This window comes from Chiloscyllium punctatum, chromosome 14, assembly GCF_047496795.1.
Source record: "Chiloscyllium punctatum isolate Juve2018m chromosome 14, sChiPun1.3, whole genome shotgun sequence".
Taxonomy (NCBI): Eukaryota; Metazoa; Chordata; class Chondrichthyes; order Orectolobiformes; family Hemiscylliidae; genus Chiloscyllium; species Chiloscyllium punctatum.
Window position 1 is genome coordinate 1,718,161 of NC_092752.1, and position 16,374 is coordinate 1,734,534.

Genomic DNA, 16,374 nt, shown 5'->3' on the forward strand with positions numbered 1-16,374 from the left:
TCCCACAAGAGAACTCTCAAAGTTGAATTGTAAGGCAGCAAATAACAAAATGCTACCTAGACTCCCCAATAAATAAATCTTCTATGCATCCTTTTACACAGCTAAGAGACATTTGTAATTCTACATTGCTTTTACCCTGCTACTTGGAACGCATGTAGATGTGATTGTTCAGCATTAACCAGGCAATAATTTTGAAATTAGAATGTATAGCATCTTTCAAGACTTCAGAACATTCCAAAGCACTTCATAGCTGATAAAGTACTTTTGCAGTGAAGTCATTGTTCAGGTATGGGAAGGTTGGAGCTCAGATCTTCTGAGCCCACTCAGTAGATTCCATTTGCTTGTCATAGTTTTCTTTTAATTTTGTACTAACATGCTGCATAATTGTAATTGTGCACCAAAGTTATTGCTTAAAGTTAGTGACGTACATAACTCGATCAAAGCTGATGAAATAATTGCTAGCAGATATTTCTCTAAGCAAATAATTTTCCCTGGAAACTTAGTGTTGATATAGTGACACATAATTGCAAATTGAAACCAATGTGCTTTATCAGCCTTTATACTTTGCATTTGCTCCAACCCAGTGAGTCTTGCATGCTGGCCTTTAAGTTACAGGGTGGGGCACTGGCAATGCATTATATAGTAGCACACTGCTGTGTTCCATAGTGTAACTCAGCAAAAGACAAAAGGCTTGCTTCAAAATAGAATTGGGACTGGATACATAGTACTTGCTAGGTGAGGAATATTTCTCAATCACTTTTTAAATAAATAATAAGATTAAAAATGTGAACACAGTATATTTTTGTGATTGTTAGAATAGCAGGTATTTATTTGGATGTTGAGGTTTAATATGTAGTACAGTAGGTTACTAGTAGTGATCAAATTGCTCAATGTTTTGAGAATCAAGTGAGAAATAACTTTTTTCTATTCCTATGGTTACAGTATGTCGGAGAACATGCTGTTTTAACTTGTGTTCTAAAGTGCAGAATGGATTCAGAACTGCCACATTCTGGTGACATAAGATGTCAAATTGCAGCTGTATTAAATAGTACTCTAGTGTTCTTGACATTTTAGTGAAAAATGACAAATCACTGGTTGTAATGATTGTTATAGATTTCTTTTAGCAGGTAATCAATTTTTTACCTTAGCTTTTTTTAAAAAATCTAGTAGTATAACCAGATGAGAAGAGGTGAATTGGCTTCTCTTTTTAAACTCTCTCAGTTGGCCACAACAAAGATTTTAAATTATTTTTAGCTCACAGTTATATTGCATTTCAATTGAAATGTAGTTTGCTAGTTAAAAAATTAAGAAACCAATTGCAACATTTTCTTAAATGAAAAAAGAAGCATTTTATTACTTACTGACTTTAAGAAAAATAGTAAAATGCGACATCAAACGTACACAGGCAATAAAGTCTAAAAAAAAGAGAAAACAGAGAAAACATCTTGCATAAAAAGAAAGATCAAGAGTACGCAATTTAAAAAATCCTTAGTCTTTGAGATGTTAGATTTAACCTGTGGCCACAGTAGTTAATTGATGATTTGTCTCTTCAGTAACAAAATTTGTAAATACCTTTGAATTTTCGGTGAATGGATATTACTCCACTTTACTGTGTTGCCAGGTGTTGTTTCTTGAGAGGTTGAAAGAAATTTGAAGAGAGGAAGAGCAAGCCTTCTGGTTTTCTGCCCAAAAGCTGTAGCCTGAAGTACAGTTTGTTTGTGTATTCCCATGCCGAGCTTAATTATTTTTCTCTAAGTTGGATATCTGCAGGCAAATTTAACCCCAATATGTGAAACTTCCAGCAAGGTGTAAAATGGCGATTCCAATATGAGTGACTAATTTAACATTTTGAAGACATGTTCATTTTAGATCAGACTAGGTCTTATTTATTGATAGTTTCATGAGCTTGAGCAAACCAGGTCAAGAGATCACTTTAAGTTTTTTTTTACTTTTTCAAAATCATTTTTGTCCATGAAAGATCCCAGATATTAAAATCAGGTCATATAAATCAAAAATTAATGATCTGTTTTTACTACTATCGTAACACTAAGGTTTATAAACAAATATGTAATATAGCAGTGGAAAGTGGAAGATATTTATATGGGATTCTGACCCTTGGTACTGACGTGCTTCTGTTGTGTCTGACATCACTCCGTATGAGAAGGAAGCTAAGATTTGATAGAACTAGACTAGGAGTGGGATGTGCACTTTGCTTACTGAACCATTTATTTGGTCTTAGAACATTGGAAGGAGAGAGAATCTGGTCTGGCAGCACTATGGCACCACCAGGGAAGCTGGCAAGGTTGGGAAAACTGAAAGGATTCCTGGGATGAGTAACAGTGGCTCAGGTGAAAATCTATGGGCTTACTTATAATGAGTGAGGGTTACTGCAGTGTCATTGGAAGAGGTCTAGATTTAACAGTAATAGGGAAGACAGTTGTTCCTGATTATCCTTTGGAATAGTATGACAAAATAATACAACTTGTGGTGTTATGTCCTGAGAGCATTGCCAGTGCTTGGGAGCTCTGGTATCAAGGATGATGAACTATATTGATAGTACTCTTGAGGCCGTGGAGGATTGGAAAGGGATTGGACTACCTGTTGAATGCTCTCAAGATGGTCTTTGTCCAAGAATGAAGGCCATCTCAGTTTCCTTCAGGGGAATTAAGGCACTCTGTCAGAATATGACTTGTATTTCCTGGGGTTTGTTGGGAGCAGGGTCAGCATTCCCAAAGTTTGACTGACTGTAAAAGGCAAATCATTGAGGAAACACAGTGGAAAGTTTTTTTTAGATTACATTACAGTGTGGAAACAGGCCCTTCGGCCCAACAAGTCCACACCGACCTGCCGAAGCGCAACCCACCCATACCCCTACATTTACCCCTTACCTAACACTACGGGCAATTTAGCGTGGCCAATTTACCTGACCTGCACATCTTTGGACTGTGGGAGGAAACCTGAGCACCCGGAGGAAACCCACGCCGACACGGGGAGAACGTGCAAACTCCACACAGTCAGTCACCTGAGGCGGGAATTGAACCCGGATCTCTGGCGTTGTGAGGTAGCAGTGCTAACCACTGTGCTACCGTGCTGCCCACAAATTCTTGAATTCAGGAAAGTCTGAGGTTCTGAGCATTGATGTTGTTGTTACACCTTTTTCAACTCAATGAAATGGGTGGCAGCCACTTGCTACTTAATTTCTCTTATAGATGCTTTAAATATAGATTTTGCTTTTCTTTTATGAATGCTTTGAGAAACATATGTGATTGTGTGAGCTCAAGCAACTGTTAAGGGTGAGCACGGTGGCACAGTGGTTAGCACTGCTGCCTCACAGCGCCAGAGACCCGGGTTCAATTCCTGCCTCAGGCAACTCTGTGTGGAGTTTGCACATTCTCTCCGTGTCTGCGTGGGTTTCCTCCGGGTGCTCTGGTTTCCTCCCACAATCCAGAAGTGTGCAGGTCAAGTGAATTGGCCTTGCTAAATTGCCTGTAGTGTTAGGTGAAGGGGTAAATGTAGGGGAATGGGTCTGGGTGGGTTATGCTTCGGTGGGTCGGTGTGGACTTGTTGGGCCGAAGGGCCTGTTTCCACACTGTAAGTAATCTAATCTAGTCTGGTAAATGTAGAGTGATAGGGTAGGGCGATGAGTCTGGGTGGGTTACTCTTTGGAGGGTCAGTGTGGACTTGTTGGACTGACTGGCCTGCTTCTACACTGTAGGGATTCTATGGTCCTATGTTATCGTGAGGGACTGAAGTGGGATTACCAGTTGCTTGTATTTTTTGGTTAAAAGAAAACATTGTTTATAGTGAACAGATTTTCATCAATGGAGGAGGAGAATCAATGTTTCGGGCATAAACCCTTCATCAAGAATTCCTGAATTCAAGAATGTCAATTCTCCTGCTCCTTGGATGCTGCCTGACCTGTTGTGCTTTTCCAGCACCGCACTCTTGATTCTGGGCTCCAGCATCTGCAGTCCTCACTTTTTTCTAGATTTTCATCAATGATTGCTTTTGATGTTGAATACAGTTAAAAAACGGTCTTGCCTAAACTATTTTTATTTTCAGAAAGACACATGTATTGCCTAATGAGAAAAGCTGAAGTTTTGCACTTTAATTTCTGTTTTTCCTTCAATATATGAATACGGTTAGTGAATTAATGTATTGGGGAACTTCTGAGGGCCAGCCTGGGTACATAGATCAGGACATTGCATACCTTCAACCCGTGATTTTCTATCCATTAATTTTAACAAGTAGTAACTTTCAGCTTGGAAGCAAGAAGAAAAAGATAGGAACAGGCAATAAGCTAGGCTGAAGGAAGAAGATAATTACTGGAACCTATAGTAAAGGATAAGGTGACTGATCACTTGAAAATCAGAGAGAACCAGCATGAATTTGTAAATATAACCGGGCTTGATGACCCTGAGTGCGTATTTTTGAAGAGGTGACTAAAGCAATAGACGGGCAATGTCTGTTATGTTTGTTTGTATATACTTCCAGAGGCATAGAATAAAGTTTCTCAATAAAGACTGTTAACTAAAGTTTAAGCTAATAGAATTAAAGGCAAATAAATTATTGACCTTGTTGAGTTGCAGGAGACTGAATATAGGGTGATGGACAGGTAATCCTTCTAGTCGGATGTGACAAATGTTTTTGCGGTGATCTGTTTTGGGGCCTCAATGTTTCACCTTTAATGGTTTAGATGATGGGATAGAAACCACTTCTCCAAACTTGTGAATGACACAAAGAAAGGCAGAATTGTAAGCAGAATAGGAGTGACTGCATAAAATCACCAGAGCATTTTGGTAGGTTAAGTGAAGAGGCAAAACTGACAAATAGTTTGAAATGCAATGGATCTAAAAATGATTAACTAGCGCATATTCTAAGGCTAGATTGGTAGAAAAATGGAGTTCCAAAGGGACATGTGAGTTCAGGTGCATAAATCATGAAAATATGAACAAGTCAAAAAAAAATCAAAATGTTTAATGGAATGCTGTCTTTTGTATCTAGAGGACTGGAATACAAGAAGGTAGTAGTTTGTTTTAGCTAAATAAAGCTGGTTGGAGTGGTAGAACTTGGAATATTTCTGGACATCATCCCTTAAAGAGCAATTGCAGCACAGCTAAACATGAGAGAGGCAAGGGAAAGAACTCAAAGTCAGCAGAGCTTCCATTTAAGATCACAGCCAAAGTTTCCCTTTTACTTCAGTATTCATTCATAAAGTCTACTAGTTGTTCAAATGTTAACATTTGTATCTGAGTAACCAGTTACATGAATTTCTATAAATAACATACTTTATGTACAATCTGAAGGAACTTGTTTGCCATCTATGTTTGTGTGTCATTACCCCTTTATTGATTGTTTCTATGGAGTTTTGATGTAATCTCTCTGGTTACTATATAGACTTCCACTAACCTTGCGTATCTCATACTTGTGCAACATTCTCTGAAGTTTTCTTAACTGGGTGTATTTATGTGCATAAATAATGAATGCAGCAGGACTGGTTGAGAGAGCCCTTCCTGATGAAGGGCTTTTGCCCGAAACGTTAATTTCGCTGCTCGTTGGATGCTGCCTGAACTGCTGTGCTCTTCCAGCACCACTAATCCAGTGGTTGAGAGAGCAGTTCATAAAGCATTGTGCATCCTGGACTTCATCAGCAGGGTCATAGAGTACAAGAACAAAGAAGGTTTGTTCACAGTTTGGTCTTAATTAAGGTATTGCATCCAAACCTTAGCATCACACGTTGGGAAGGTTGTGAATGCATTAGAGAAAGTTCAGCAAAAATTTGCAAGACTAATGCCAAGTTTGATGAATTTCAATTATGTAGAGAGATTGGAGAAATTGAGACTACTATCCTTGGAAACAAGGTTGACTGGAGATTTTTTAGGCTCTGTCCAGAATAGAGAGAATGAAACTGTTCCCATTGGTGGAAGGATCAAAGGGCAAGACAAAGGTAATCAGCAAAAGAATAGCTTCTGAGCTATAACCATTCTATGATTCTAACCATTCCAAAAAGTCTATTGTGTCCATGCAAATTCTCGAGAGCTATCCAATCAATTACTTTCCTTGCTGTCTTCACAACCTTGAAGGTGTGTTTCTCTTGAGGGTTCATCAGTTTTGTTTTGAAATCATTGATCGTTTCTGTTCTATCAGTCTCATGGCAGAATGTTCCGTGTCATATCATTGTAAAAATGTTATTCCCCACAATGCTACATCTCTTGCTGAAAGCATATAGAAAATAGGAGGAGTAGGCATTTGGCCCTTTGACCTTGCTTGACCATTCATTATGATCATAGCTGAGATAGCTTTGGCAAATAGGGTAAAGGAGAATCCAAAAGGATTTTATAAACATATTTAAGGACAAAAGGGTAACTGGGAAGAGAATAGGACCCCTCAAAGATCAGCAAGGCAGTCTTTTTCAAGATGTCTCCATATTACAGAGGAGGAGGTGCTGAATGTCTTCAAACACACAAAAGTGGATAAACCCCAAGACCTGATCAGGTGTACCCTAGAACTCTCTGGGAAGCTAAGGAAGTGATTGCTGGGTCCCTTGCTAAGATATTTGTATCATCAATAGCCACAGGTGAGGTGCTGAAAGACTGGAAGTTGGCTAATGTGGTGCTACTATTTAAGAAAGGTAGTAAGGAAAAGCCAAGGAACTATAGAACTGTTAGCCTGACATTGGTAGTGGGCAAGTTGTTGGAGGGAATCCTGAGGGACAGGAATTACATGCATTTGGAAAGCAAGGACTAATTAGGGATAGTCAGCATGGCTTTGTGCATGGGAAATCATGTCTTATGAGCTTGATTAAGATTTTTGAAGAAGTAACAAAGAGGATTGATGAGGGCAGAGTGGTGGACATGATCAATATAGACTTCAGTAAAGCTTTCAATAAGGTTCTTCAAGGTAGACTGGTTGGCAAGGTTAGATCTCATGGAATACAGGGAGAACTAGCCATTTGGATACACAACTCGCTCGATGGTAGAAGACAGAGGGTGGTGGTGGAGGGTTGCTTTTCAGATTGGAGTCCTGTGATGAGTGGAGTGCCACAAGGATCGGTGCTGGGTCCACTACTTTTTGTCATTTATATAAATGACTTAGATGTGAACATAGGAGGTACAGTTAGTAAGTTTGGAGATGACACCAAAATTGGAGGTGTAGTGGACAGCGAAGAAGGTTCAATACCTCCTCACTCCCTATATCAATCTGCTGAACAACCTCACAGTTCATCTTCTTGAATTCTGTACCTACATCTTCCTCTTCCCAAGGGAAGACAAATGTGAAATTCTCATCTAACACTCTACCAATGTCTTTCAACTGCACACGCAGATTTTCCCTTTGCTCTTTTCCCTGGTTATTCTCTACCCCTTGATATACTTGAAGACTATCTTGGGATTTTTCCTTATCTTGCTTACTCATGTTTTCTCATGTTCTCTCTTTACTCTCCAAATTGTTTTCTTAAATCCCTTCCTCTGCACATTCTACTTGGTCCTCTGTTGACTTGCTCCCTTTGTAACTGTTAAATGCCTTTTTCCTTTTTATCTAGTTCTGAATATCCCTAGACATCCAGGGTTCTCTGGGCTTGTTGCTCCTACATTTGACTCTAAAGGGAACATGTTGGGTTGTATTTTCCTCAGTCCCTTTCTGAACATTCCCAACTGTTCTGCTGTAGATTAACTCTCAAGTATGTATTCACAATCTACCCTGTCCACATCCTGCCTTATTTAAAAAAAGCTGCTTTCCCCAATCAAAAACCTATTTTTTTTTGCAGACCATTTTTATTTCCCATAACAGACTTAAAACTTTTTATGATGTTTTGGTCACTAGCACTAAAATGCATCCCTACTGCCACCTTGAACACCTGTCCTCCTTCATCTCCCAGAATTGGGTCTAGCACTGCACTGTCTCTTGCAGGACCATCTACAGTTGGATTTGATTAGGTTTGGTTTGATTTATTATTGTCACATGTACCTAGGTACAGTGAATAGTTTTGTTTTATGTGCAGTACAGACAGATCTTAATATACGAAGACGGTAGGGTGATTGAACAGAGCAAGAAATACAAAATTATTGCTGCAAAGAGGGTATAGAAAAAGCAAGATCAACTTCAGACTTAATATTTGAGATGTCCATTCAGGAGTCTAATAACAGCAGGGAAGAAGCTGTTCTTGAACCTGTTGGTAATTTTTTTTAAGCTTTTGTAACTTCTGCCCAATGGAAGAGATTGGAAGAGATTACACCCGGGGTGGGAAGGGTCTTTGATGATGTTGACTGGCTTCCATGATGGACTGGGCTGTGTTCACAACTCCCTGTAGTTTCTTCCAGAACTGGGCAAAGCAGTTGCTGTACCAAGCCGTGATTTATCCAAATAGAATGCTTTCTATGGTGGATCTATAAAAGTTGGCGAGAGTCTTAATTGTGGTGCGTAATTTCCTTAGACTCCCAAGGAAGAAGAGGCATTGTTGTGCGGCCTTGACTGTTGCATCAACATAGGTGGTCCAGGACAGATTGGGTGGTCATCACTCCTAGGAGTGTGACACATTGCTGCTATCACAGAGATGTGACTGGAGGGGGCAGGCCAGGCAACTCAAGATTCCAGACTATATGATCTTAAGTCAGGGCAGAAACATGGAGGATAAGAGACAATGGAGTCACATTATTGTTGATATGTTGATAGAAAAAGCTCTCAAACCTTTAAGTTTTAGTTTTCCCAATTAATGTTGAGGAAGTTGAAATCCTCTAATGTGATCATCCAGAGGCAAGGTGCTACTGCCTCACCGTGCTACTGCCTCACAGTGCCAGGGACCCAGGTTCGATTCCAGCCTCGGGTGACTGTCTGTGTGGAATTTGCATATTCTCCCTGTGTCTGCATAGGTTTACTTTGGGTGCTGTGGTTTCCTCCCATCAATCCAAAGATGTGCAGGTTAGGTGAATTGGCTATGCTAAATTGCCATAGTGTTCTGGAATGTGTAAGCTGGGTGCATTAGTTAGGAGATGTGTAGAGTAATAGAGTAGGGGAATGGGTCTGGATGGGATACTTTGAAGGGTCAGTGTGGACTTGTTGGGCTTAATGGCCTGTTTCCATATTGTAGGTATTTTATATTTTATTCCATTCCATGATGACTCATATGGCGTCATTATTTTTACAAGTCTCAGTGAATTGTCGACATATCTGCTTCTCAATTGCCTGTTGGTTGTTTGAGGGCCTTTACACACACTCCTCTTGGTATGACTAGCCCCTTTTTATTCCTAAGGTCTACCCATGAAGCCTCATTTAATAACCCTTACAAGAGATCATCCTTCCTTATTACAGTAACTAATTCCTTAATTAGTAATGCAACTCCACTGCTTCATATCAACGAGCTCCTGTCCTGTCTAAATATCTTATATTGTGGAATCTTGAGTTGCCAGACATGCCCCTTCTCCAGTCATATCTCTGTGATACCAACAAAGTGTCAATCCATGCTCTTAACTCATCAGCCTCTATTTTACTGCTAGGACTATTACAGATGAGGCCATCCAGTCTTGCCTTAGTCCCTTGTGACTCAACATGCCTGAACTATCTCTACCTAGATTCCTTTTCTGAGTTATGTTGTGTCACTATTGACCTCATGCACTGTGTTCCAGTCCCTGCCAAACTAATTTTAAATGCTTCCCAATAGCAGTAGTAAATCCTCCCACAAGGATGTTGGTCCCGTTCTGGTTCAGGTGCAGACTGTCCCACTTATAGAGGTCTCACTTTACCCAGAGACCGTTTCAGTGAACCAGACATCTAAAACTCTTCCTACTGTACCAACTCTTGAGCCATGCATTCATCTGCCCTGGTTCCTCAGTGTTTTCACTGTATTCGTAACATGTGTTACGTTTGCAAAGAATTCTAATAGATTGGTTAAACATGATTTCCCTTTCATAAAAAGTTGCCTTTGCCCAATTACCTTGGACTTCTCCAATTGCTCTGCTAATACTTTAGCATTTTCTGACATTTACCTGATGACAGACGTTAAACTAACAGGCCTTGAGTTTCCTGCTTTGTCACCTTCCCTTTGTAAATAAAGGAATTACCTCAATTAGAAAAACACAAAAGTAAGTTTTGAAAAATTAAAACCGTTGTATCAAATATCTCACTAGCCACTACTTTTAAGATCTTAATTTAAAATCCACCAGTACCAAAGTTTGTTCAGTACGATTTTTTCAGTGATTGGTGGAGTAGCAGAAAGCATAAGGGACTGTCAGAGAATACAGAAGGATATAGATAGCCTGGAGAGTTGGGCGGAAAAGTGGCAGATGGTTTTCAATCCAGACAAATGTGAGGTGATACATTTAGGCAAGACTAATTCTAATGCGAATTATACAATGAATGGAAGAGCCTTGGGAAAGGTTGATGGGCAGAGAGATCTGGGAGTGCAGGTTCATTGTACCCTAAAGGTTGCTGCACAGGTGGATAGAGTGCTCAAAAAGGCATATAGTATGCTTGCCTTCATTGGATGGGGTATTGAGTATAAGAGCTGGCAGGTCATGTTAAAATTGTACAAGACATTGGTTCGGCCGCATTTAGAATACTGTGTACAGTTCTGGGCGTCATATTACCAAAGGATGTGGACGCTTTGGAGAGGATGCAGAGAAGGTTTACGAGGATGTTGCCTGGTATGGAAGGTGCTAGCTATGAAGAAAGGTTGAGTAGTTTAGATTTATTTTCATTAGAAAAAAGAAGATTGGGGGGGACCTGATTGAGGTTTACAAAATCATGAAGGGTATAGACAGGGTGGATAGAGACAAGCTTTTTCCCAGGGTGAAGGATTCAATAACGAGAGGTCACTCTTTCAAGGTGAGAGGTGGAAAGTTTAAGGGAGATACGCGCGGCAAGTACTTCACACAGAGGATGGTGGGCATTTGGAACGCGTTGCCAGCAGAGGTGGTAGACGCAGGCATGGTAGATTCCTTTAAGATGCATCTGGACAAATGCATGAGTAGGTGGGGAGCAGATGCTTAGGAATTGACCGACAGGCTTAGACAGTACGTTTGGATCGGCTCAGGCTTGGAGGGCTGAAGGGCCTGTTCCTGGGCTGTAATGTTTTCTTTGTTCTTTATTCTTTGTTCTGTAATTTTCCTTGAGTTCCTCTCTCACTTCCATTTGCTGATTGATAATTAGTTCTGGGATCCTCTATAGTGAAAACCAATGCAAAATGCTTGTTCAGTTCATGTGCCATCTCCTTATTGGTTGTTTCTGCATATGTGGGTTTGGATAGGGAAATTGGCAGCATTGTAAATGGAGGTCCTTAGCTTAGAATAAGTCAGCAGAAGAAAGTTGTCAGTGTAACAAGAATGGTCACAAAAAAGCCCTGAATAGGATTGGAAGAAGATGTTGTACATTCCTTCCATACAAATTGGCATAGCTAGTTCTCAGGACAATTTCTGTATCCCAATCTTTTATTTGGAGGAAATGAATGAAATTAAAAGGTGACTTGTTTTGAATTGAGAACAAGTTCAAGAAAGCAAAGGAAAATGGTGATGCAAGTGGAATGCTTGGCTGCTGTTCAAACAAGAAACTAAGGACACAACAACCATTCTGGTGAGGGCTGGTGTCAAGGGACTGTACGTTCATGTGTCCAGAGACTCGGGTTCAATTCCCAGACTGTCAGTGTGGAGTTTGCACATTCTCCCCATGTCTGCATCGGTTTCCTCAAAGTGCTCCGGTTTCCTTCCACAGTCAAAAGATGTGCAGGTAAGGTGGATTGGCCATGCTAAATTGTTCATAGTGTCTAGGGATGTGCAGACCATGGGAAATGCAACGATACAGGGATAGCATAGGGGGATGGATCTGGATGGGTTGCTCTTTGGAGAGTTGGTGTGGACTCAATGGGCTAAATGGCCTATTTCCACATTGTAAGGATTCTATGATTCCATGAACCCAGACACTCAAATAAGTCATCAGAGATTTTTAATTTCTACTTTTATTTGTCATCCTTTTGCATCTGTTTGAGAATATCGTAAAAGTGTTTTTGCTATACTCCTGGGAATCTCCTGCTGCAACCAAGTTCTGAGTCAAGCAGCTACATTAGGAATCTGGTGTCATGCAGATGTCCTGCCTTGCAGAATTGGGGGATTTGAACCCGTAATGCTGGGCATGATGACTTGTGAAAGGGTACTGTTGTTGGACTGCCCCTCTTCACACCAAACTTGAAGGATCAATGCTGCTGTAGTTTTGCATTGCTTTCAGATGCCTGCTGTAATCTTTGCCAAATCTCCAAAACATTTAGGGTTGAGGGTAATGGGGAAAAAAGGCATGAAAGCGGAGGTGTGGGCTATCAATCAGTCATGATCTTCCTGAAAGGCAGAAACGACTCAATAGGCTGAAGGAGCAGAAGTAGACCATATGTATTACGCTGTTAGGAGTGCAGGGATCACTACTTCCAATGAACAGTATATTTAGACTTGCATTTCAGATCCTGTTCCTCAAATGCTGTCCTCAAATCCTGTGGTCTCAGAAATTTACCACCATCCTCCACCTAACCCACAATGTCATGAGAACCATGATCCTCAGCAACAGATCCACCATACTCTTTATCAGAATGAAGACTTGTCAAAAAGGCTGTGTCATCACATCAACACTCTTATCATCTTTGCTGCAATACTACACATTTAGCTGCAGAAAGCTACCAACAGACATGAAGATGATTTACAAAACAGAAAGGAAAAGCTATTTAATCTATGTTATCTTCAACCCAAAATCATAATCCTTCCAACTTTAATCATTGAGCTCCGGAATATATGCTCAGTCAGAACTGAGTTCCAGGTTGTTGTTGTTGTCTCATTTAAAGTGGTATATCATTGTAGATACTGAACTTCATGACTAATGCAGAACAGTTTTAAAATACTAGGTGCATTTGATCTGTGCATTGAACTTTACTAAAACAACATTTGCTGCATTTTTGATTAGCCTTGGGAAATGCTTTTTTTTTCGAAGATAAAATGTTACAGCACAGTACAGACCCTTCGGCCCCCAATGTTATGCCAACCTGTGAAAATAATCTGATGCCCATCTAACCTACACCATTCCATTATTATCCATATGTATGTCCAATGCCCTTAATGTTGGTGAGTCTACTACAGTTGCAGGCAGTTCATTCCATGCCTTTGCTACACTCTGAAAGAACATCTGTCTCTAATATCTGTCCTAAAACTATCACCCCTCAATTTAAAGTTATGTCCCCTCGTGTTAGCCTTCAACATCCAGGGAAAAAGGCTCTCACTGTCCACCCTATCTAACCCTCTGATTATCTTATATATCTCTATTAAATCACCTCTCAACTTTCTTCTCTCCAACCAAAACAGCCTCAGTTCCCTCAGCCTTTCCTCGTAAGATCTTCCCTGCATACCAGGCAACATCCTAGTAAATCTCCTCTGAACCCTTTCCAAAGCTTCCACGTCCTTCCTATAATGCGGTGACGAGGACTGTACGCAATACTCCAGATGTGGCCTTACCAGAGTCTTCGTACAGCTGAAGCATGATCTTGTGGCTCTGAAATTCAATCTTCAAAGAACAAAGAAAATTTACAGCCCAGAAACAGGCCCTTCAGCCCTCCAAGCCTGAGCCGATCCAAATGTACTGTCTAAACCTGTCGGTCAATTCCTAAGCATTTGTATCCCTCTGCTTCCCACCTATTCATGCATTTGTCCAGACGCATCTTAAATGAATCTACTGTGCCTGCCTCTACCACCTCTGCTGGCAATGTGTTCCAAACGCCCACCACCCTCTGTGTGAAGTACTTGCTGCATGTACCCCCCTTAAACCTTCCACCTCTCACCTTTAAGGCATGACCTCTCGTTATTGAATCCTTCACCCTGGAAAAAAGCTTGTCTCTATCCACCCTGTCTATACCCTTCATAATTTTGTAAACCTCAATCAGGCCCCCCCTCAATCTCCTTTTTTCTAGTGAAAATAAACCTAACCTACTCAACTTCTCTTCGTAGCTAGCACCTTCCATTCCAGGCAACATCCTCGTAAACCTTCTCTGCACCCTCTCCAAAGCGTATGACGCCCAGAACTGTACACAGTATTCTAAATGCGGCCGAACCAATGTCTTGTACAAATTTAACATGACCTGCCAGCTCTTATACTCAATACCCCGTCCAATGAAGGCAAGCATACTATATGCCTTCTTGACCACTCTATCCACATGTGCAGCAACCTTCAGGGTACAATAGATCTACACTCCCAGATCTCTCTGCCCATCAACTTTTCCCAAGGCTCTTCCATTCATTGTATAATTCGCTCTAGAATTAGTCTCGCCTAAATGCATCACCTCATATTTATCTGGATTGAAAGCCATCTGCCACTTTTCCGCCCAACTCTCCAGTCTATCCATATCCTCCTGTATTCTCTGACAATCCCTTATGTTTTCTGCTACTCCACCAAACTTCGTGTCATCTGCAAACTTGCTGATCATACCAACAGTGCCCTCTTCCAGATTATTTATATTACAAACAACAGTGGCCCCAATACTGACCCCTGTGGAACACCACTGGTCACCTTTCTCCATTTCGAGAAACTCCCCTCAACTACTACTCTGTCTCCTGTTGCTCAACCAGTTCTTTATCCACCTAGCTAGAACACCCTGCACACCATGTGACTTCACTTTCTCCATTAGTCTACAATGGGGAGCCTTATCAAACGCCTTACGAAAGTCCACATATATGACATTAACAGCACTTCCTTCATCTAACAACTTGGTCACTTCCTCGAAGAACTCTATCAAGTTGGTAAGGCATGATCTCCCCCGCACAAATCCATGATAAACTCATTCCTTTCCAAATATAAATAGATCCTATCTCTCAGTACCCTCTCCAGCAACTTCCCCACCACCGACGTCAGGCTCACTGGTCTGTAGTTACCTGGAATATCCCTACTACCCTTCTTGTACAGGGGAACAACACGAGCAACCTTCCAGTCCTCCAGCACCTCACCTTTATTTAAGGATGCTGCAAAGATATGTGTCAGGGCCCCAGTTATTTCCTCTCTTGCTTCCCTCAGCAACCTGGGATAGATCCCATCCAGTCCTGGGGATTTGTTCACCTTAATGACCTCTAGCATACCCAACACATCTTCCCTACTTATGCCATCATGATCCAGACTAACCAAACTTTTATCTTGAATCTGAAGATTCATCATGTTCCTCTCGTCAGTGAACACTGATGCAAAATAATCATTCAGAATCTCACCCATTCTCTCAGATTCGGCACACAGCCTTCCTTCATTATCTTTTAGTGGACCCATCCTTTCTTTAGTTACCCGCTTGCTTCTTATATAAGAATAAAATGCTTTGGGATTTTCCTTAATTCTGCTCGCTAAAGCTATTTTATGACCCCTTTTAGCCCACTTGATTCCTTGTTTAAGACTTGTCCTACTCTTCCGCTATTTCTCCAGGGCTGGTTCTGTTTTTATCTGCCTAAACCTTACGTACGCTTCCCTTTTCCTCTTAGCTAGTCGTACAATTTCTCCTGTCATCCACAGTTCATGAATCTTGACCTTCCTATCCTTTGCCTTCAACGGGACATGTCTATCCTGCACTGCCGTTAACCTATCTTTGAAAGCCTCCCACATCTCAAATGTGGACTTTCCTTCAAATAACTGTCTCCAATCCACGTTTCCCAGCTCCTGCCTAATTTTGATATAATTGGCTTTGGCCCAGTTTAGTCCTCTTACCTTAGGACCACTCTCTTCTTTATCTATGAGTATTCTAAAACTTACAGAATTGAGGTCACTGTTCCCAAAGAAATCCCCCACTGCAACTTCTACCACCTGTCCTGGCTCGTTCCCCAGTACCAGGTCCAATATGGCCCCTTCCCTTGTTGGACTATTGACACACTGCTCTAGAAAACTCTCCTGGACGCTTCTTACAAATTCTACTCCATCCAGACCTCTGCTCAGTGTATCCCAGTCAATGTTGGGAAAATTAAAATCTCCCATCACCACTACCCTATTGCCTCTACATCTATTCATAATCTGTTTACCTATTTGTTCTTCTACCTCACGCTCACTGTTGGGAGGCCTGTAATACAGCCCCAACAATGTAACTGCACCCTTTTTATTTCTCAGCTCCACCCCAAATGCCTCACTACCCAAGACCGCCATAATGTCCTCCTTTAGCACAGCCGTGATATCGTCCCTGACCAGCAATGCAACTCCCCCCCCCTTTTACTTCCCTCCCTGTCCTGTGTGAAGCGTCTATATCCTGGAACATTTAGTTACCAATCATCATGCCCTTCTTTCAACCAAGTCTCTGTGATTGCAATAATGTCATACTCCCAGGCTCCAATCCAAGCCCTAAGTTCATCTGCCTTACACACTATACTCCTTGCATTAAAGTAGATGCATTTCAGG

General features: G+C 41.1%; 1 protein-coding gene across 6 annotated transcripts in view; it reads left to right on the forward strand.

Annotated features, from left to right (window-relative positions):
* The window catches only part of LOC140485532 (sodium/hydrogen exchanger 9B2-like), a 191,855-nt gene that overhangs the window by 55,493 nt on the left and 119,988 nt on the right, over positions 1 to 16,374 (forward strand). Inside the window, exon 1 of one of the 6 annotated variants that reach the window (XM_072583732.1) lies at positions 681 to 735. The exons of the other annotated variants lie outside the window; for them this stretch is intronic. The gene's annotated coding sequence lies outside the window, so the exon portion shown is untranslated. Of the gene's footprint in view, positions 1 to 680; positions 736 to 16,374 lie in introns of those variants that run through there. 6 annotated transcript variants of the gene reach the window in all.